Genomic DNA, 22,959 nt, shown 5'->3' on the forward strand with positions numbered 1-22,959 from the left:
CTTCGGGTTTATTTTAAAGGCACATTCCTGAGTTTGCTGCAATTTTTAAGATGTTATCGACTAACAGAGACTTTTTAACGATTGTAATTACATAGCAAATATATTGTTCTGCATAAAATATTAGCGGCTGTATATTAAACGCGTTTCTGATGGTTCTAATATTTGTACTAGGTTAAATTTCATTTTATTTCCTGACAAAATATTTTCGTACGTACGAACTTATTTGAAAACAAAATCTAGTTTGGGTTTCTTACAAACATTAAGACGACCAGAAACACATTGAATATACAGACACTGATATTCTAAATAAAACTATTTATTTAATATATAAGTTTAGTCGTAGAAATATTTTATTAGTCGGAAAAATCGTATAATGCAGAAGTCAGGAATGTCCCTTTAATCTATTGATTAATCAATGCACAGAGCAATAAAACAAATCTGTTCTGTTTCTAGGTTTTGCTGTGTTCAGCTGAAAGAGCAGATTTATATTGGGGCACGGTGATCTGTCCCGAAATAAATTCCTAAAAGCAACAGGTGTCACCACGTTTAGAAAGTATGGACTGATCAATGGCATTCGTGAAAATACTCCACGTCAAACATATCAAAGACTCCAGCATGTTTTAATTTTCAACACGGTGAACAAACGCCATTATGGTTTTTAAGATCAAGACGACCTAAAATTGAAAAAAATAAACCCACCCGTACATTATACATCCTCCTTTTACTGCAAATAAACTCGCCATTTATTGTTTAGCCCAAATATTTCAAGAGTTCCGGAGTTTTTTAATTATCAATATGGTCGACGATGGCTATCTTGGATATGTATGTCAAAATGATCTTAGATTACAAAACTAACCCCATCAGTAGTTTAGGCACCTTCGCATATTGAGTAATAGAAGGCGATTATTGATTTCCAGTATGACCCCCGGCGGACATCGTGGATATGGGCCTCTGTTGGGGTCAGCCGGAACGTTCGCGCGGTACATGGGGGCTACATTGTTTTATACTTGAAATCCACACTCAAACGTTGGTTACCGAGAAATGGTCCAACGGGACCGCCAAATATGACCACACACTATTAATGAACGTACATAATAAATAAACAAATCTGTTACTATTTCTAACGTATCAGTGAATTGATTTGTTCAAGGGAAAGAGCACCTTACATTGTTGTAACGATGATCTAAGCAGATTCTAGGTCGTAAAGGCTACACGTGTAGAATGTACTTTCTAATCAATAACCTTCGTAAAAATACTCTACGTCAAACACGATGGAAACGTGAGCATGGGGTACTTTCAGTTGTCAGAAAATAGCCTTAAAACGTTACAATTACAAAATTCCTCTAAGAGCACAAACAACAATAAAACATTAGGCTTCAAACGAGCTTTAAAATGGTATAAACATAAAGTCTGTAGGTAAACGTTTAAGTGAATATACAGCTGTTTGAAGTCAAGAGCTACTGCCAATTAAGGGTCAACCACTCAATACAAATCATGCAGAACAATAAAAAACTTAGTACAGTACGATTTGTTTTTTTCGTTCATACTAGTGCACCACAACTGGTCAAATGCCGTGGTACGTGTTTTTCTGTCTGTCTGTGGGAAAGATCCCTTGCTGCTGATGGAAAAAATAAATAACGGATTTCCTTTGATGACTACGTGTGAGAATTACCAAATATTTGACATCCAATATTCGATGATTAATTAATCAATGTGTTCTAGTGGTGTCATTAAACAAAACAACTTTTACAGTACGATCTCAAAAGATACATGGTGTGTGTATATAGACGAGTCGTTCACCTAGACAATCATCTTCATAAATCAAGGCTAATATTCGTTCCTCGTATTCAGCCTTGATACATGTCGTCAAGAAATCGTGCCACAAAATGCTTAAATTTCATTGGATGCAATGAGATCTGATTGCAACGAATCGCAACGCTCCTTATAGATTCTCTTGTTATTGTAAACAAAGATGGCAGCGTAAGCATCCGTGGAAACGTGTCGTGTTTGTCACGATGTTAAAAAAAAAGGTTTCGGCGGTTAATTTTTGATATTGCTTTCAAGATTGTTACATGTTACCGATGCTGTGATTGGTCAGCGATGTCATCGTGTAAGGGACATAATCGGTGTTACAAATTTTCTTCCAATAGAGGGCGCTAGTAGTGGATATCAGTAATCTTGACTACATGTATCAAGGCTGAATATGAGGAACGAATATTAGCCTTGATTTATGAAGATGCTAGACAATATACTTTAGAAAAGTCATTTCTAAATTGGACTCTACAATCTCACTTCACATGCGACTTAATTCATACTTAATTTGACCTGTCAAAACAGGTGGGGGTTTTTTTTTAACAATCCTTATATAATTTCAATTCTCGACGTTGCTGTGTTAAGAAACAAGTGACTCAAATTCTAAAAATAAAAAACAGCAACATGTGCAATAAGAATATTTTTTTTTAAACAAACCATTGTTAACAAAGACATATTCAGGGAACTAAAGAGTTTACTTTTCATTGAAACAATAAAATTACACATCGGACACATTTTATATCATGCATGTGTCCAATATAATATTTTGTGTGTCCAATTATTGATATTGCACAACTAAACAAGTGTATTTCAAATAGGAGATATAAAATATATTAGTATTAATACTACTGTTTAGACATTCTAGGTTTAAGATTGTTAAATTCGTATGCATGCATTTATTACAGTAGTATAGTTATAAGTATATATGTATTTTCTTTTCTAATGTTTCAATGCATTGTTGGAAGCCTGGTGGAAGCTTAGCTAGTGCGAAATCTGTCGCCCTCATTATTTTTGTAGTAGTAGACCTTTAAAACGTGGGGCATCACCTTTCATCTTCAACAATATGTGAGCCAAACTTTCAAACACATCTGACGGAGGACCTCATTTAATTAAAATAAACTTCCCCATCGACAGATTTAGGAGGCAGAAACGGACGAATGAACAAAGGGAAAGACAGAATAGATGACGTGGATTACAGTAAGTCTGAACATGTATCGCTGATTCTTATTCAAATAATGTTAACACCTGTCACAGAAAAATCGAATTCAATTTATATCACTGGGACACAACTACAGTAAGGTGTCTTCAAGAAAAAAAAGGTTCCACGTATGTATTTCAGCCATATTCATAGCTAGAAATTAAATATGAAACAAGTACAATGGATTCCCCTTTTAACCACTTTTTACACACACACCTTTATCTTCATACACCATTAACCTTACAAAACACTACACTCACACACCAATACCCTCACACATCACTAATTTCACAACCCTATCATCAAACAACACTACCCTAAGACATCACTACCTTCACACACCACTACCCCAACAATACACCCAACACAACAATACCTTCACACAAGACTACACTAACACAACACTAACACAACATTACCTTCGTAGTCCAGGTGTAGATGGAGGGAGGTGTCACCTGAAAGGGGAATTTATGGGACTAGTATTTTTGTGCAGCTGACACCTTCCTGTAGTATGATCTGCCTGTTGATCGCACCAACTCTGGGGAAAAATACTAGTTTGACCCCTTTCTTTGATGTTACCCGGCCTATTTTACGACTTTTGTTTTCGCTATCGATGTGAAGGTTTATAGGCATTTACCCCATCTCTAAATAAGTTATGTTAATGACCTTGATACCATTGGATAACGAATATAAACATTTAATCAACAATGCATGATGTATATACGAATACACTTGAAAAGAAACCCTACCTCTCAATTTGTTGGCATTTTTTTGTTGAAAAAAATCACATTTCGAATGATATAATTATAAAGGTTTGGAGTCTTTGTCAATAATGTTATGTTTATTACCAAGGCCAGTATATTAGCAATAAAATGCATATATAGTGTGGAAATATCTTTGAATTTAGAACGCTACTCACATCAAAAACTAAAATATACACCTCATCTCATAATTTGGTTATTTGGACACTCTGTGAAGTATGTAGCCATATATTTCATTAAAACCAAAGCAAAGATTTGCTAAAGAGGTATCAGATACACTGCAGATATATAGCTATCAAAAGCAGGGGGTGTTACACAATTTCAGATTGGAGGGGTGGGTGGCGGGCTGGGGGCGGGGTGGTGGTTAGAGATAATTATTTTGGGAGGGGGGGGGGGGGGGGACTAAACTACAAAAAACTCATTAACATTTAGGTGTCACAAAGAGACTAACACAAAGAGGTCCTAACACTGTTCTGTTTCATCGACATGAAAAAATATGTATAATTTTAGCTGCAAATGTTTCAATGGCAAAATGTGGCATTTGTAACTCAGTTCAGTTTTCGTTAAATCACTCATAGCTCAGTATGTTGATTTAGATGTATTCATCATCATCCGAGTAGTCAATTATATCATCTTGTGATTCTTCTGTATCTAGTGCAGCACAATCAGAGTCCTCGCCTTCACAACAGAGAAGTGATATTAAGTCATCCGGGAATGGAGTTTTTGCCCACTGATTAGACATGTCGTCTGTCCAACCATACAGACGATAATCTCCATATACGACACACATAGTTGGCTATTTTGATGTGTAAGGCCAAGCTCTCTTTGTAGGGTGGTAGCAGAGACAGGTCAACTATTCGTCCGTCTTTGTTGTATTTTCCACAGAATATTTGCTGTCGTGATGTGTTGACATGCTTGTTGCGCTTTCTATCATATAACTTGCAAACATAGTCTTCCAATATGCCCAGTATTCTGTCATCAGAATTCCAGTCACTTCCACAGGAATAACCTAACAAATACGGTCATTCCTAACCTATATAAATTATACTCTGTCAAAAAAGAAACGCATAGGTGATAGGGAAAGAAACAAATATCGTTTTCTTGTACAATGTTGCTGAATTACCATGTTTGTTAATGTTCCTGGAATGGGACTGCATGCCCAAATGCACCCTAAAACAAATTTAACGCACATTGTGGCACGTTGTGCGACAATTGCAGGAAATCGGCGTGAAATGGTCAGATTTTGGCGAATGCACGTGAAACTCGGGGGGAAAGATTGGGGTAGTGATAAGTATTTACAGCTGCAATGCTCGCAATGATGCCTCATTTCCATGTCGACGTAGACGAGATACAAGATGAAAAGACTAAACCTGCCGAATCGAAACATTGCAATAAGCCGCCTACAGTTAGGTGAATCGCAGTCAGCAGTCGCACGCCACATGAACGTCCATCAGAGCACCATTTCACGTCTTTGGGACAGGTACCAGCAGTTTCAATCAGCTGAAGACCGGCCCAGTAGTGGAAGACCTCGCATAACAACTGCAGCACAGGATCGCTACATCCGGGTTCTGCACTTGCGTCACGGAACTGCCATAGCAACGAACACTGCTGGACGCATACCTGGTTTGAGAATGGTGTCTGCACAAACCATTCGGAACCGACTTCGAGAAGCTGGTATACAGGCTAGGTGACCGTATGTTGGCCCCGTCCTGTAACGTCAACATCAACATTTACGTGTTCGCTGGTGCACGAATGTACAGGGGTGGAACTTAGGAAACTGGCGGCGAGTATGGTTCAGCGACGAGTCACGTTTCCTTCTGCAGCGACGTGATGGACAACAACGTGTTTATAGACGCCGCAATGAACGTTTTGCCAACAACTACGTCGCCCAAGTTGACATATTCGGTGGAGGGAATGTCATAATGTGGGGAGCCATCTCATACACCGACAGAAGTGAACTTGTGTTCGTACAAGGCAACCTGACAGCTCTACGCTGCCGGAATGAAATTCTTCGCCGTCACATGCTTCCCATTTTGGATCGACAGAGAGAACTCTTTCAGCAGGACAATGCCAGGCCGCATACGGCACGTGTAACAGTGGATTTCCTACAGAATGAGAACATTAATGTGCTGCCATGGCCATCAAGATCTCCAGATCTCAACCCCATTGAACATCTATGGGACGAACTGGACAGACGTGTACGCCAGCGTGACGCGGAGCCTCAGATGCTTCCGCAACTGACATATGCACTGCAGGAAGAATGGGCTAGGATTCCACGTGCCCGGATTCTAAGACTCATTCAGTCTATGCCAAGGAGATGTCGCGCAGTGATTGCTGCTGCTGGTGGCCACACAAGTTATTGATTTCAGCGCCCTCTGCGACGCTGTTTGGTGACGAAAACGCCTCCACTGCCGTCAGTCCATAGCAAGAACATTGTCACATACTCATGTCAAATTTGACTGTGATACGATCACAAATAACGAAAGCATGCCACTTTGTATTAAAGAGATAATTCCATGAATATTTCGCCTATGCGGTTCTTTTTTGACAGAGTATATACAAACCCCACGCACACGCACACACGCACACACGTACACATAACACACACATACGCACACAAACACGCACTACCCTCGTATACCACTACCCTCACACAACATTATTGTTCAAACACACCACTACCTTTACTCACCACTACCCTCACACACACACACACACACACACACACACACACACACACACACACACACACATGCATGCATACATACATACATACATACACACACCACACATATACAAACAAATACACACACTCACACACACATACACACACACACAGACACGCACACACACATACACACCACACATACATACATACATACATATATACACCACACATATACACACACACATAGAGAGAGAGAGAGAGAGAGAGAGAGAGAGAGAGAGAGAGAGAGAGAGAGAGAGAGAGAGAGAGAGAGAGAGAGAGAGAGACACGCGCACACACAAAGCAACACACACACAAAGACGGACACATATACAGACACACACACACACATGCGCACATACATGCACAGCCGTCCATGTTCCAGCTAAATTGAAACAGTCGGATATTTTTAGTTGTTTTAAAATTTTAACTTAGCGGCGGGCTTCAGTTTTGGTAAGTTCAAACACTGACTCTTATGTGAACAAACCTTTCAAATATATACTATGGTCTATATAAACTTTATACTCCTGTTTCTAACGCAGAAGGCAAAGTGGTTGTAGATAGTGAAAGAAGAGGTAAAGTCACCTTTAAAATCTATACTATTGTCTTTTCAAACTTGATTCTCTTGTTTCTAACGCAGGCACTCTCCTATTGACACCAGCGTTGGATAGTCTGTAATAATCACTTATCATCAGAGAGTGCCAAGATTGGACCGAGCTACGGTTGGAGACGACGGAGAGTGGGGATGATGGGATGTCGGAAGTTAGGAACTGTTTTGGGGCCATAGGGCGTAGGCGGTTTTGGCATTAGGATAGGAGATGGATCTGACCTCCCCTCCCACCCGGTCCCTGCCTGATCACACCAGAGTTCGGGATATAATTGGCATTTCTCCTTAGCCTATCTGAACGAACCTTTCCTGTGGGGCCTGGGCCAAACTTTCCGCCTTACCTTCTTTGCCCTAAATTTAATTGAATAAGCTGTCAATATAAGTTATAAATAATCAATTTAGATTAGCCTATCAACAGTTACGCCATTATTCAAAAAAATTAATTTCAGTATAAGTATATATTGTTCAATTTATTTATAGGCGCAGTAAAAATATTAACCCCCACCCTCTCCCATTTAATTTGTGGACTTTATCAAAATTTCTAAATTATTTTTTAAGTAAGTAATTCCTGTCCCGATTCAGGCCCCCGATCTTACTGGAGGTCTGACTCGGGATGAGCGTGTTCGAAACCCTAGTGGTATATTTAACACGTTAAACTAGTTACCTACTTACCTAACACAAGAAACGAAGATGTAGGGAGTAACAGAAGAGGTAAATCACCTTTAAACTCTATACTATTGTTTTTTCAAACTTGATTCTTCTTTACTAACGCAAGAAACAAAAAGGTTGAAGGAAGTGATAGAAGAGGTAAATCGCCTTTAAACTCTATACTATTGTTTTTTCAAACTTGATTCTTCTTTACTAACGCAAGAAACAAAAAGGTTGCAGGAAGTGACAGAAGAGGTAAATCGCCTTTAAAATCTAAACTGTTGTTTTTTCAAACTTGATTCTTCTTTACTAACGCAAGAATCAAAGAGGTTGCATGAAGTGACAGAAGAGGTAAATCACCTTTAAACTCTATACTATTGTCTTTTCAAACTTGATTCTTCTTTACTAACGCAGGGAATACACAGTTGAGTGACAGAACAGGTAAACTGTATCTCAAATCTAGACTATTGTCTTTTCAAACTTGAATGTCCTTTACTAATGCAGGTAACATACAATAGCGTCACAAATGTGTACTGGTTGCTTTCCAAACTTTACTCTCCAAAACTAACGTAGGACGCACAGAATTAGTATAAAATGCCACATAAAGTAAAATCTAATCTTTAAAATCCATTCTGTTGTTTTTCCAAAAAAGAGTAGAGAGTACTAGAGCCGGTAAAATCGCTTCTCAAATGCATACTATTTACCTTCAAAATTTACTAGATCCGTTGCTAAAAAAAATAAGACGCCACTTGTATCCATATGTCAGACTGCAAATATAAAACGATCGATAACATAAACTTTCATGGAGAGTTTCATAAGCTGCAAAACGTGTTATCATTCTTTCTGCTCGGGATATCATAAAATTATATGGGAACAAGAAATTAAAATGAAATGAGTAAATTAGAGCAATAATGGTTGCATTGGCGTATTGGAGCAACCTGCATAGCCGTCGGAGGTCGAGGGTAGGGAAGGAGTAGAGTGTGCCTTGACCCCCAGATGAAAGGCGAACTTAATATGGGTTTGAATGAATACTTATGGTACTCGGACATTTTTGCCAAAAAATACAGAATTGTTAATATTGTAGATATTCATACACTCATTCATACACTCTTTCATGTACAGATCTACAGAAACAATAAAAGTGATATCCGATCAATATAGAAATCGTATTTACTCGTTTTTTAAAAATCATGATTAAATTGACGGAGAAGCCGACCGAGGACGGCACCTGTACCCAGGACAGGCGTGCGCTACAACAGCTTGTTCTAAATGTGCACGTTAAACACTCTGACCTGACCTGACCTGACCTCGCAGTGGTTAAGCCATCGGACCACAGGCTGGTAGGTACAGGGTTCGCATCGAGCGAGTTCTTAAGGGCTCAGTGGGTAGGTGTAAGGCCACCAACCCTCTTCTCTCTCACTAACCACTGACCAACTAACAACTAACCCACTGTCCTTAACAAACAGCCCAAATAGCTGAGGTGTGTGCACAGGACAGTGTACTTGTACCTTAATTGGATATAAGCACGAAAATAATTTGAAATGAAAATAAAAGAAGTTTGATGATTACCAATGCATATGATCGTATTTGAAAAATACAAAAATGTAATTTAAACAACTACCTATGAAAAAGGAATATGAGGTGCATTTACGATAGAAATATCTAAAACGAATTGAATACGAAGCTAAATAATGATGACACAATGTTCTGTCCTTTTGTTTTTGTGGGGATTTTTAGAAGATCACTTTGTCAGGTATCTTTGCACAGCAGTATTATTCAATAAATGTTAATTTAATAATTAAATAAAGATAGTTTTTATTCAAATTACTTTTAAAACGTATATGGCCAATTACATCGGGAAAATATATCATGGCGTTACATGTATTGTCAAAAATGAGGAAAGATTTTTATGTCAACTGGTAATATGTGAAAATATGGTTTTCACACATCACTCGTTGACATAAAGATCGTATTCGAACCCCTCCCCCCCCCCCTCATAAATCCCCCCAACCCCCCGCCCCCCCGACACCTACACGCAGTTATCGGTACTTTCCGACGTCTACGACTTGACATGGTAAGAAATATATCTAGGACACTGCAGTAATTTTTTTGTTTGTTGTAGAAATAAAAAACTGGAAGCAGAATATGAATGTATGAAAGCACGGCTCAAAGACTGTCGATCACAAAGGGTTTTTTAAATGTCATTATGTCCCCGCTGTCTCTCTTTTCCTCTCCCCTTTCCCTTTCTATATCTATCTATCTGTCTCTCTCTGTCTCTCTGTCTCTCTCTCTCTCTCTCTCTCTCTCTCTCTCTCTCTCTCTCTCTCTCTCTCTCTCTCTCTCTCTCTCTCTCTCTCTCTCTCTCTCTCTCTCTCTCTCTCTCTGGCTCAGTCGGTTGCATAGACGTATGGGCTCCCATTATTGCGTGAGGGTGGGGGTGGGGCAGGACGATGTTTGCCCGAATTGAAAGAAAATGCCCGAATCTGTACAACGACATTTACTCGTATTAGCAATACTCTCAAACAGCTACACAGGGATGCAAACAAATCACTATGCATTTCTACATTGATTATTACCAATATTGTGGGTAGAATAATGGGGGGGGGGGGGGGGGAGTTGTCACTCTGTCTCGTACGGTTATGGTCTGTTGAGTGCTCTCCTGAGGTGTGTGCGTCGCAGGATCGAACCACCTCAGTAGATCCATTCATACTTTCAGAATTCGATAACTTTGCAAATTAGATGTAAATTAATGAAGATCACGGCACTACGTTTATTAACATTTAAGCAAACGTACTACGGTGACAATCCACAATTGACGTATGCATTAATAGTCATCAAACTAAAACATTCCAATAGCAACTTTACACTTTACACTGAAAGTTGTCCAGCGTAGGACGTTTACTTAAATGTCAATAAACGTAGTGTCGACCTAATTTGCAAATTTATCAAATTCTAAAAGTATGTAAATTAAAAATTATCACACACTGTGATTACACTGTATTTGCTAGCTATTATATTATATTATATTTTTATTTATTTCAGCACGAAAATCTTCTGATTAGTGGTCATGGAAAGTGTTATAGACGCCGGCTGAGAGCTGTGTTGTGACAGCAAATGCCCCATGGCTAGTCTATCAAAGACCGTGGTGTGTGTTACCCTGTGTGCGGGATAGAACATATTAAATATCTTTTATATGCACTTTCCAACAGACAGGACAGCACATACCACGGCTTGTGATAGACCAGTCGTGGGTATTTGTGTTTTAAAATGCATTCGGAAATGAGACGTTTGGGATATTCTGACTTTATGGCTATCATCTAAAGTAATTGATTCAGTATAGCCAATGTAGTCATCTTAGCTATAAACTCTCTCTTATTAAACACTTGGAATCTAGTGTTTTTCGTTCTTACACACACACTCTCTCTCTCCTCTCTCTCTCTCTCTCTCTCTCTCTCTCTCTCTCTCTCTCTCTCTATATATATATATATATATATATATATATATATATATATATCTTTCTCTATCTCGCTGGCTCGCTCTATCTTTCTCTCTCTCGCATTCTCTCTCTTTCTGTCATACACGCACGCACGTACACTCACACGCGCGCGCATAAACACACTATGACTGCATCCGTTAATTTTGGAACGTCTTCATTACATGTACGTTTGTTTACATGTCAATAAAAGTAGTCCCGTGAACTGGCGATTGCGAGGTTATCGAAATCTGAAAGTATCAAATCTGTAAAATATCACATTGTGTTATTGTATGGGGTACACTATTTATTATACAATATGTATGAATGTATGGACGGACGGACGGAACGGCCGTCCTACTGATAGACAGACATGTCTGCAGATCTTGGTGGTAGCAGCAAATACTAGTATTCAAACTAGAACTTTGAAGACTGAAGTGGAGAAGGGTTCCATGTGAACAGCAGTTGAACATGAGTCAGTCGCCCCTAAGAGATAGGAAAGCTCCGTTCTGAAACAGGAGCAATGCTTTGCTCGGGAAAAAAAAAAAAAAAAAAAGTCTAGGTTTGATCCACAATCAAAGGAAGATCAAAATATATGTAATAGTTAGAATTTTAATACAAGGTAGTCACCCACTGTGAGGTCTTGAAATTTCTGTCAGCAGCAATGCTAAATATTCGTCCCAGGATTATTTTATTGCTAAGTTTTGTGAAACAAATTTAGTCATTGATCAATCATGCAAGTGTAATGTGCAAGTAAAGTCACAGTTTCGTCATTTGAGATTAATCTCTAACTAAAGTGCATTCTCATATGACGAATGTTCGCAATTTTTCCGTTCCTGACAGCCATTAATCACAAACATAAATCATTATTATTTTTAATTATTATGTTTTTATTATTATTGTGTGTGTGGGGGGGGGGGGGGGGGGGAGGTTACTATTTTATAAAATCATAAATCTAAAATGCTTGGACTGGTCGAAATGATATCAGGTGACTTTTAAAAAAATGGCGTGCGTTGCTTCATGAATCTCAATTTTGCAATGTTATTTTTTGGACTTTAACCGGAACCACTTTATGAATTACGTAAACAAAGGAATCCCCGAGGAATCCTCTTAGATTCTATTTTTAAACATCAAACGATGATCGTCTGTAAGCGTTATAGAGTTGGACATCAAAATGTTAGACATTCCTATGATCGAAATCTTAATTTGGGCATGTCTTTTTCATCTTTGTTTGATGACAATAAAATGGAATTTGATAACGAATTTGAACAACTATTGCCAGACATTGCAGAAGAATTAGAGTAGTTCAACGTGTTACAAAATAACAGAAATGGTCATGGAAGCAACTGAAGAAAAAAGAGAGTCATCATTTACTGAGCACACAAAACACAAAATGGAGCATAAATGCTTTCGATATTTTTGTTTTAACACAAATGATATTTTCAATGATGATGATGATGATGAAAACCCCGTTTGAAGTGCACATAAATCACTGAATAAAACACGTTTAGTGCAGCATATATTGCAACACTACAATTGTTAAACCACTGACCTGAGAAATACATTGACACATGTACGTACATGTAGATGTCTAATCTCATTTACATACTACACTATGAACGGCTTCGTGCAAACACGCTACTTACTTCACACTGTATGTAACATGGTTTTGCTTTTCATAATTTCACGCACGTCAATAATTACCATGTTCAATTCTTAAATTGCGTTTAAATTTCATCACGAATTTACGTTGAATAGCAGTTAACCAAACAGACACATATACATTTTGTATATAAATTTGTATACATAATTGAAATTGTTGTCTTAAAATGTATGTCATTAAAACTACACACTAGAAATGATTAATGCATGAGCAGGTAAAGTAATGTGACTGAAATATGTTCAGTTCATTAGAGTGTTGGTTACTACTACTACTAATAATAATGCTAGTTCTGAGGATGATGATGATGATGATGATGATGCGCTGCTGCTGCTGCTGCTACTACTGCTGCTGCTAATGATGATGATGTTGATTAAAAGTAAAGTTTGTTTTATTTAACGACGCCTCAAGAGCACATTGATTTTTTATCTTATCATCGGCTATTGGACGTCAAACATATGGTCATTCTGACACTGTTTTTAGAGGAAACACGCTGCCGCCACATAGGCTACTCTTTTACGACAGGCAGCAAGGAATCTTTTATTTGCACTTCCCACAGGCAGGATAGCACAAACCATGGCCTTTGTTGAACCAGTTATGGATCACTGGTCGGTGCAAGTGGTTTACACCTACCCATTGAGCCTTGCGGAGCACTCACTCAGGGTTTGGAGTTGGTATCTGGATTAAAAATCCCATGCCTCGACTGGGATCAGAACCCAGTACCTACCAGCCTGTAGACCGATGGTCTAACCACGACGCCACCGAGGCCGGTCCATGATGTTGATTATGATGATAATAATAACGACGACAAACACAAAGAAGTCGATTAACGATTTAATTACTATGAGTAAAACATTCTATAGGAAGTTTGACATTTAAAATACGGAATAGTTTATGAGCCAAATACATTCTAATTTGTCTTACAGTGATGAGGTGAGACTGGGAAATGTCGAGATGAGCAATAAATTTCCTGCTAAGTCATCATGTAAATGTACACCTGAATCAAATTTTCGTCCTGAGAAAAATCGTAACACAAACCTACAACTGTGATGTCACGCGTTTCATTAACTTGTTTTCTTCTTAGTGAATAAACTTATTTTACTGTACTTTTTTATGGACATATAGTTACAGGTATAATCTTTCCATTTCAAAATAAAAATTAATATATCATTATCGAATGGAGGCTGCATTATTCAGCCTTAGTAGATCCCCTTTCTACATATGTATTTCACTTGTTACACCTCGCCAGTCCAAGGTAATGAACCAAGCGACAGAAATTATTAATACAAAATAAAAGTATTCATAAGATCAAAATAAGACAATAAACATATAACAATTTATGATAATCATTTGAGTGCAACCTCTGCATTGAGGGGAACATAGCCCTTTAAAAGCAATGTTTTAATTTTGTAATGACAAACAAAGTAATCGGTACATAAATTACAAGATTAAGCCGAAGTTGTGACTATATATAGATATGCAAATTAGTTAAAATTAATTTTAAACAAGGAAACGCTGGCAATAATATATTTGACTTGCACGAGTGAATACACCAAATTAAGAGTTTCCTCAAAATCACTGTATAAAAGGTTTGTTGTCTACGATTTTCAATATCACTGTCTTAGAGCATTGTAAGTTCACGTCTCGTGAGGGAAAACATATAAGTACATTTTACATTTTAATACTTCTTTAGAAATTAAAAGAAAAAACAAACTTATCTTATTGTAGGGGTACACTCTCTACAAGGGGGCATAAGAGAGATTTTAATCTTTATTTATATAGAGTAGGGGGACAAACTCTATATAAATAAACTTTCTTCGGGCCTGCAATAGTATTTTCTAATGACGTATTTTTCATTCCGTTTTTGACTTTTTGATCATATTAAATACTATATTAGAGGACACAATAAACGATGCACTAGTTTATATAAAATCGATCACTTTTCTTGTGGCTAATTGTAAAACAAACAGTCTCATGATTTGGAAAGAGTTAACATATTTATACAAATATGTAGTGAATTGTTTCACTTTTCATCTTCAATATTTAATACTGCGAAAAAAAACCCCACTCCTAACTATCTTGTGATGAATTCAAACAATTCTACATATCATGTAATAGGGTCATTCATATGCTATTGAAAAAAAAATATGTTCATTTGTAAACAACAGGATATGTCTGTGTCAGTTGTGTGCGAATAGCATTTGTTTCAATGGATCCGCTCTCCACTTGGTTAACACAAAACAGATCACAGAATGGCGATTACCAATTAGTAAGCTATCTTTGATACTGTAATTGCAGAACATTTGCTTTAGTCTCTTAATAAAGTACAAAGAACACAATAATAAACATATCTCACTGATGGACATTGTTCCTGATAGCTCCAATTCCATATCACTGACATAAAACAGACTGACTGGTGACAAAGGTTTAGTAAGGTATCTTCCATACTGTAATTCCGGAAAGTTTGAGTTTGTCTGTGTGTGTTCGCATCCCCCAAACCACACTCGGTAGAGCGTTCGCCTGAGGTTTTGTTTTGTGGGACGATCGCACCTCCTCGGTGGACCCATTCACTGATTTGTTTTCCGTTTCAACCAGTGCCCCACAAGTGTATCAAAGGTTGTGGTATGTGCTGTCCTATCTGTGGCAAAGTACGTATAAAGGATCCCTTGCTACAATTTTTGTTTTGTTTAAATGTAGCCGGGTTTCTCTGAAGGCCAATAGTCAAAATTTCCAAATGTTTCACATCCAATAGCGAATGATTAATAAATCGATGTGCTCTAGTTGATGTACTGAACTGTTCTGCCTTACTGAATGTAGTTTTGTCTTTTCAGAACTGACCAACATGTTGAAGGCACTCATAGTTCTCTTCCAACCGGAGAGTTCAAGCTGACTCAAAGTATTTCGTTTAAAGGAGACGTTCCAGAATAAAGTATTTTTGTCAAAAATCCACGTTTTTTGTTTCTGATGTTGATATTTCTGTTCAAGTACGCTGTCTTGGGTATACAACGCACCCGACTCGGCAGCTTAATCTGTATAGTTGGTACTGGTTGTAGAGAGCTTGCGTGACAGGGAACACACATGTTGCCTAAATGACTACAGTTCCAGCTTAGGTGGGTTGTTGTTGCTGTTTTCTGTTTAATAAATAAGGTTGACCACATTGCCACAATATTCGACTTTCGAATCATAAATCACTAACAAAATGGGGAGATAACTAACATGACCACTGAAAAGATAGATCATGAAAGCAATCGCATCCCAGATCACAAACAGCAATGTCAGGGATGGGAGCCTTGAATCTGTACATATAATAAAACGTTTGTTTTTGTTTAACGACACCACTACAGCACGTTGATTTAGTAATCATCGGCTAATGGATGTCAACCGTTTGGTAATTTGACATATAGTCTCAAAGAGTAAACCCGCTACATGTTTCTATTAGTAGCAAAGGATATTTTATATGCACCATCCCGCAGACAGGGTGGCACATACCACGGCCTTTGTTATACCAGTAGTGGTGCGCTGGATGGGACGAGAAATAGCCCAATGGGCCCACCGACGGGGATAGATCCCACACCGACCGCGCATCAAGCGAGCGTTTTACCACTGTGAGCACTACGTCCCGCCTTACGTAGTATATATCCATAACTGTATGTCATAATGCCTATATGACTATGTCAAAATTACCACATATTTGACATCCAATAGCCGATGATTAATAAACCAATGTGCTCTACTGGTGTCGTTAAACAAATCAAACTTTAACTTTTAATTCAGCGGCAAATCGTCAGACCGAGAAACAACAGGTTATAGGATCGATCACCGTCGGTGGAATTTTGTTGTTGTTGTTGTTGTTGTTCATGTCCTAGTCAGGGTCTTACCTCTGGTATATCAAAGGTCGTGGTATGTACTATACTTTTAAGGGGAATTTCATACTAAAGAATCCTTGCAGCTAGCAGTAGCCTATGTGTCAGTAGTGAGTTTTCTATCTTCCTGGACCTAGTGCAAGAATAGTAAGACACCAAATAAATGCTGTTGGTGAGAACACCATTCGTTATGTTTGATAACACATACTAATAACACACATATACATGATAGATCAAAGGTGATGACCAGGTCGAAACTTTCATACTGTCCAATAAAAAAAACCCACATAATAAAATCGATTGCTCAGTGACGTATACGTTAACCTGAAATTGATTTGCCTGTCACCTATAAGTTATTTACAAGAGCCAGGAAAAAGACGTTTAAATTTATTTTAAATTTGGTTTTGTGAGGATATATAACAAATAGAATATTACATTCGTGTGAATTACGTACCATTTATCTTACAACTTAGAAAACGTATCCAAATCGTCTTCGCTCGTACGTTTTAAAGTTTGTTTATTTAACGACACCATTAGAGCACAATTATTTATGAATCATCGGCAATTGTATGTCAAACATTTGGTAATTTTGACATATAGTCTTAGAGAGGAAACCAGCTATATGTTTCCATTAGCAGCAATGATATTTTATATCCCACAGACAGAATAGGACATACCACGGTCTTTGATATACCAGTAGTGTTGCATTGGCTGGAATGAGAAATAGCTAAATGGGTCCACCGACAGGGATCGTACGTTTTAGAACAACTTGTACCGGCCTCGGTGGCGTCGTGGTTAGCCCATCGGTCAACAGGTTGGTAGGTACTGGGTTCGGATCCCAGTCGAGGCATGGGATTTTTAATCCAGATACCAACTCCAAACCCTGAGTGAGTGCTCCGCAAGGCTCAATGGGTAGGTGTAAACCACTTGCACCGACCAGTGATCCATAACAGGTTCAACAAAGGCCATGGTTTGTGCTATCCTGCCTGTAGGAAGCGCAAATAAAAGATCCCTTGCTGCTAATCGGAAAGAGTAGCCCATGAAGTGGCGACAGCGGGTTTCCTCTTAAAATCTGTGTGGTCCTTAACCATATGTCTGACGCCATATAACCGTAAATAAAATGTGTTGAGTGCGTCGTTAAATAAAACATTTCTTTCTTTTTTTTCTTTTTAGAACAACTTGATGTAAGATTGATAGCATCATATTCTTACGATCAGCCGTGTATTGTTCTCTATTTAAAATGTGTTGAAATGTCGTTAAACAGCATTCCTTTTCTTTCCTAATTGTCTGTGCGCTTTCTAGGGAAATATCTTTATTGCAAATGTTTAAGCGTGGTCACTAAAAGGACACATGCACGCTTCTTCAAGAACAAGCAAGCATATTTAATTGTTATTTTTAATCACTGTGTCACACAACTCTGTATGTATGTATGTATGTGTGTATATATATATACATACATACATACATACATACATACATACATACATACATATTATATACTATTATCCTAGTATATATGTCTATAGATAATACTACATGAGCGGCCGTTAGATACATTTCAGGTTACAACGAGGGGGCACCCGCATTGTTTAGAAGCCATGTTATGGGGAGGCAGGCAAATACATGTACAAAAGGCTGTGATGGAAAAATGGATGGGATGGGTGGGGAGGGAGGACATGGCCTCATGTCACCCCAACCCCTACCCCTCGACAACGTCACCGGATGTAGTTCACTGGTAAAGCGCTTGCCTGAAGTATATATGATGGATCATACAATCCATTCCCTCAGAAGACATTTTATATATTGCCCATTTTAGCCGATGACTTGCGACTGGATAAACAAAGGCTGTGGTAAGTAGTAATGCAGACAGAAAATCGCATCTATAGAGGTAAGTCGTGTTATTTGTTTCTCACTCACATATTAACCCCTTGATTAGCTAAAGAGACTTAAGTAAAATGTAGTCAATAACGTAGGGTTTTATATTGAGGGTGGGGGGTTGAGAGTGGGGGAGGCACCACACTGTCGTGTTATAGGCGACATGCAAATATAAAATGTGGTGGGGGAAATGTGTGATTGGGGCTGGCGCATCCCCTGAGATATATAGGTATGTTGGTTCATAAGATCCATTCGCTCAGAACATGAACGTTTTAACTATTTCCCATATTAGCCATTGATTTACGACTGGATTAACAAAGACACGTATTAAGACCAGAGATGCAGACAGGAAAGCATGTCTATAGTTTGTCTCACGCTCAGCTAAGGAGTCTAAGTTGCTGAGCTATGTGCAAAGACAGCGTACTTGAACCAAAATATCAACATCAAAAACAAACTGAGACCTGGATCTATGACAAATGGTTTTATTCTGCACGTGTACTTTGTTTACAATACATGTTGATACACGACAGCGTGTACTTTGTTTACAATACATGTTGATACACGACAGTGATATATATATATATTTTTTACAATACATGTTGATACACGACGTCACTTATTAAACTCGTTTTCTGTCAGCAGATTCTTCAAGCGCAGCCCACACTCTGTTGAAATACATAAATATAAATCTATTAACATTAATATTAACTAGCACCATACTCTGTTGAAATATATATACATACACATAATTATATTAATATTAATATAAACTACCACCATATTTTGTTGAAACACATAAACATAAACATAAATATATTAATATTAACAACCACCATATTCTTTTGAAATACATAAACATAAATATATTAATTACAAGCATTAACTACCAAGATAAGACATGTGAACTATGTGTTTTTAGTTAGCAAGTACAACACGTAGTGATGGGTATTGCCAAAAGTTTCATATTGCGACATATTGCGATACAGGAACCCGAATTGCGACATATTGCGACACAGGAACCCGAATTACGACATATTGCGATACAGGAACCCGAATTGCGACATATTGCCATGCAGGAACCCGAATTGCAATATATTGCCATACAGGAACCCGAATTGCAATATATTGCGATACAGGAATCCGAATTGCGACACAATGCGATAAAGGAACCCGAATTGCGACATATTGCGATACAGGAACCCGAATTGCGACATGTTGCGATACAGGAACCCGAATTGCGACATACTGCGATACAGGAACCCGAATTGTGACATATTGCGATACAGGAACCCAAATTGCGACATATTGCGATACAGGAACCCGCATTGCAATACGTACCACGATATATTGCGAAGACCAACACTGAATTATTAGAATTTATAGAGTTGAACGACATCGATCTGTTTCAAAGTGCTCTAATTTCGGGTATATTTTGTATAACTTAATAAAAGGATACACCAGTCAATCAACATTCGTTTCGGACAAGTAAAGATATTATTTCGTTGCTTAACTGGTAATTTTTTTTAGAAAATATAATACGTATGCACTAAAACTCGTACAAAATATATAAGTGCAATATACAGGTACGCTAGAAAAAAAAACATGATCGAATACCTTGATCTGTGACGTATATAGAAAATACTAAACGAGTTCCCGTATGGGATCGTTTATGTTACAACGAGTGTTTTCAATTGTCTATCACGAGCGAAAGCGAGTAATGTACGATTAAAAACACACGAGTTGTAATATAAACGGTCTCACACTGGAACGAGTATAGTATTTTATTTATTACACTGCAATACAACGAAAAAAAAATTAGCTTCCAAAATAACAGAACAAGACATGAAAGTGCAAAGATTAAAGACCGGGGGAAAATGACGTCATATGGTGGTCACTTACATTAAAGCTATTTATCAACAGAACTTTGTATTTCTACTCCACACATCTATTAATGAAGTTTACACAAAAAATATCATAAATATATTCAAGGCTAAACAAAATTATTAAAATATTTTTTTTGGTTAAATTATGTTGCTAACATTAATTATTAAAAATTAATTGAGAGAACCATGGGAACACTTTTTGCATGAAGATCTATGCGGAGATGTACTGTGTGACACAGTCGATCACCTGATCAGAGGTCATGACCTATCAAAAGACGTATTCCACAAGGTGAAGAGACAATATATATCACATGGGTATTTCTTCCACCGCGGTGTAATAACAGTTAACCTAAAATCGAGTTTTCTGACGCGTAAGTTAGCTACAAGTGAAAGGGCTGTAAATACATTTTATTTGGAAAAGACGTTTAAATTTGTTTAAACATATGTTTTTTTAAGAAGTTTGTTTTGTTTAACGACACCACTAGTGCACATTAATTAATAATCGGCTATTGGATGTCAACATTATGGGTTTTGAAGGTATGTAAAAAACACACCAAAATACTACATTCATAATAAATTTAAAGGAAAATTAATGTTGATGTACAGTTTTGGTTTTCGTTATGTTGGAAAAATATCCGCCCGGTCCCCCCCTTCCCCTAACCCTAACCCTAACCCTAACCCTAACCTTAACTCCAACCCTAACCCCAACCCTAGCCCTAACCCCAGCCATAACCCCAACCCTACCCCTAACCCTAACCCTAAGCTTAACCCTAACCCTAACCCTAACCGTAACTAAAAATAATAATGGAGGGGACCGGGCGGATATTATACCCAAAAATGTACTAATACTATGTTAAATCATGATAGACACGGTGATTGCAAATGGCTGACAATTAACCTTGAAACCTTTACAACGATACTGGAATGTCTTCGGTATTGTCATCTCGCCGTATACCTTCTTTAAATTTTGCTATTTTTATTTGCTATCAGGCCTAGTGCTTGTAAAACCTTTAGAGTCTAGACTCGAGACTCCAATAGAGTCTGAGACACTATGTCGTGACGTCATAATACACATCGTATGCGTGTGACGTCATTAGAGGTTGAGTCTGGACTCTAAATGTTTTATAAGCACTGGCCCTGGTTTAGTCATATTGGGTTGAAGATAAAGAGGATATTTCATGTTTTTTGTCAAATATGATTTATATTTCATCGAGTGAAGTTGCAATCATATCTCACGAGTCGCGCTTTTTTCTATTTATTATATAACTCTTGGCAATTTACCTTTATTTGTAAAATAGTTCCGGCTTTCTTACAGTGAAGATAACACTTTCTACAGTGACGATAAAACATTTCAGAGTGAAATAGTGAAATTTTCACTCTAAAATGTGTTATCGTCACTGAGTGACTGATAACACTTTCATTTCACTGATATTTTAAGATATTTCACTAAATGTTATATAATAAGATGTATTATTCTACACGGTATGACTAATAATAAACTTTTAAACACATCTTACCTTTTTAGTTACCATCCACCGATGTAGCTGCCGGCCCACCTTCCTGGATATCCATAACCATATCCTCCCATATATCCTCCTCTATATCCCCCATATCCTCCGTAACCGCCGTACATTCTGGTGCTTGTAACAGCAGCGATTACCATGCAAACCAGGAAGAGAACTAAGAGTGCCTTCAACATGTTGTTCAGTTCTGAAAAGACAAAACTACACTACTTCAGTAAGGTCCAAAACACACCGAAGCTGGGTGTGGGTCTGGCGAGTGGGGCAAATACACCATGTCTGGTGTATTTTGGCGTCTGGGTCTATAGCTGTTACTTGTTTTGATTATATATAAGTGTAACCTCGGGATGGTTGTCCAAAAATAAAACAACGCCTGGTGGATTCACATTGTTACAAGTTGTTTATTCGTTCCGTTCCATCTATAACAAGAATATATCCATCATAAAAAATAGGTTATCTCATGCGATAACTTCTTAAGCGATAACTGCCGACATGATTAAATATAGGTGGTATAAGCAAATACATGTATACATTATAATGTTACTCACCAGCAACATCTCAAAGTGATTTTCACCAACCTCGAAAAACACAGCCTGTAGCTGAGTTGACCATATACAAAAGATGTCTCCCTCTCTCTGAGTTCTTGGGAAGTGCAAGGAGCAGGAAAAGCATGCATGACCCCGGTCAATCAGGTGGTTACTGTCAGGTCATGTCATGTCATACTTGTATGTCAACTTAAGAGTTAACCAAACTATAATAATATGACTACTTTGGATTATCAATAAGACTAATTAAGTTAATAAATTAAGGGGTTTCTGTAAACAATTGTTAAGTTAATAATATGATATACTGAACACAATGTATATGTTTAGTTCAATAATAACTTTTATCCTGAATAATTAAACTGAAAATATACAATTAGTTGAACTGCTAGATAAACACCTGGTTACATA

General features: G+C 37.7%; 1 long non-coding RNA gene across 2 annotated transcripts; it reads right to left on the minus strand.

The window, feature by feature from the left end:
- Positions 1–19,069: 19,069 nt before the first annotated feature.
- On the minus strand, positions 19,070–22,696 carry LOC121376461. Of its 2 annotated transcripts, XR_005958450.1 has the most exons (3): positions 22,555–22,696; positions 22,004–22,196; positions 19,070–19,268 (listed from the first exon to the last, which is right to left on the minus strand). It is a non-coding gene; the product is annotated as an uncharacterized LOC121376461 (long non-coding RNA). The 2 variants fall into 2 exon arrangements; XR_005958449.1 differs by lacking the exons at positions 22,004–22,196; positions 22,555–22,696 and adding an exon at positions 21,385–21,537.
- Between the last annotated feature and the right edge of the window lie 263 nt (positions 22,697–22,959).

Source organism: Gigantopelta aegis, chromosome 6 (assembly GCF_016097555.1).
Source record: "Gigantopelta aegis isolate Gae_Host chromosome 6, Gae_host_genome, whole genome shotgun sequence".
Taxonomy (NCBI): Eukaryota; Metazoa; Mollusca; class Gastropoda; order Neomphalida; family Peltospiridae; genus Gigantopelta; species Gigantopelta aegis.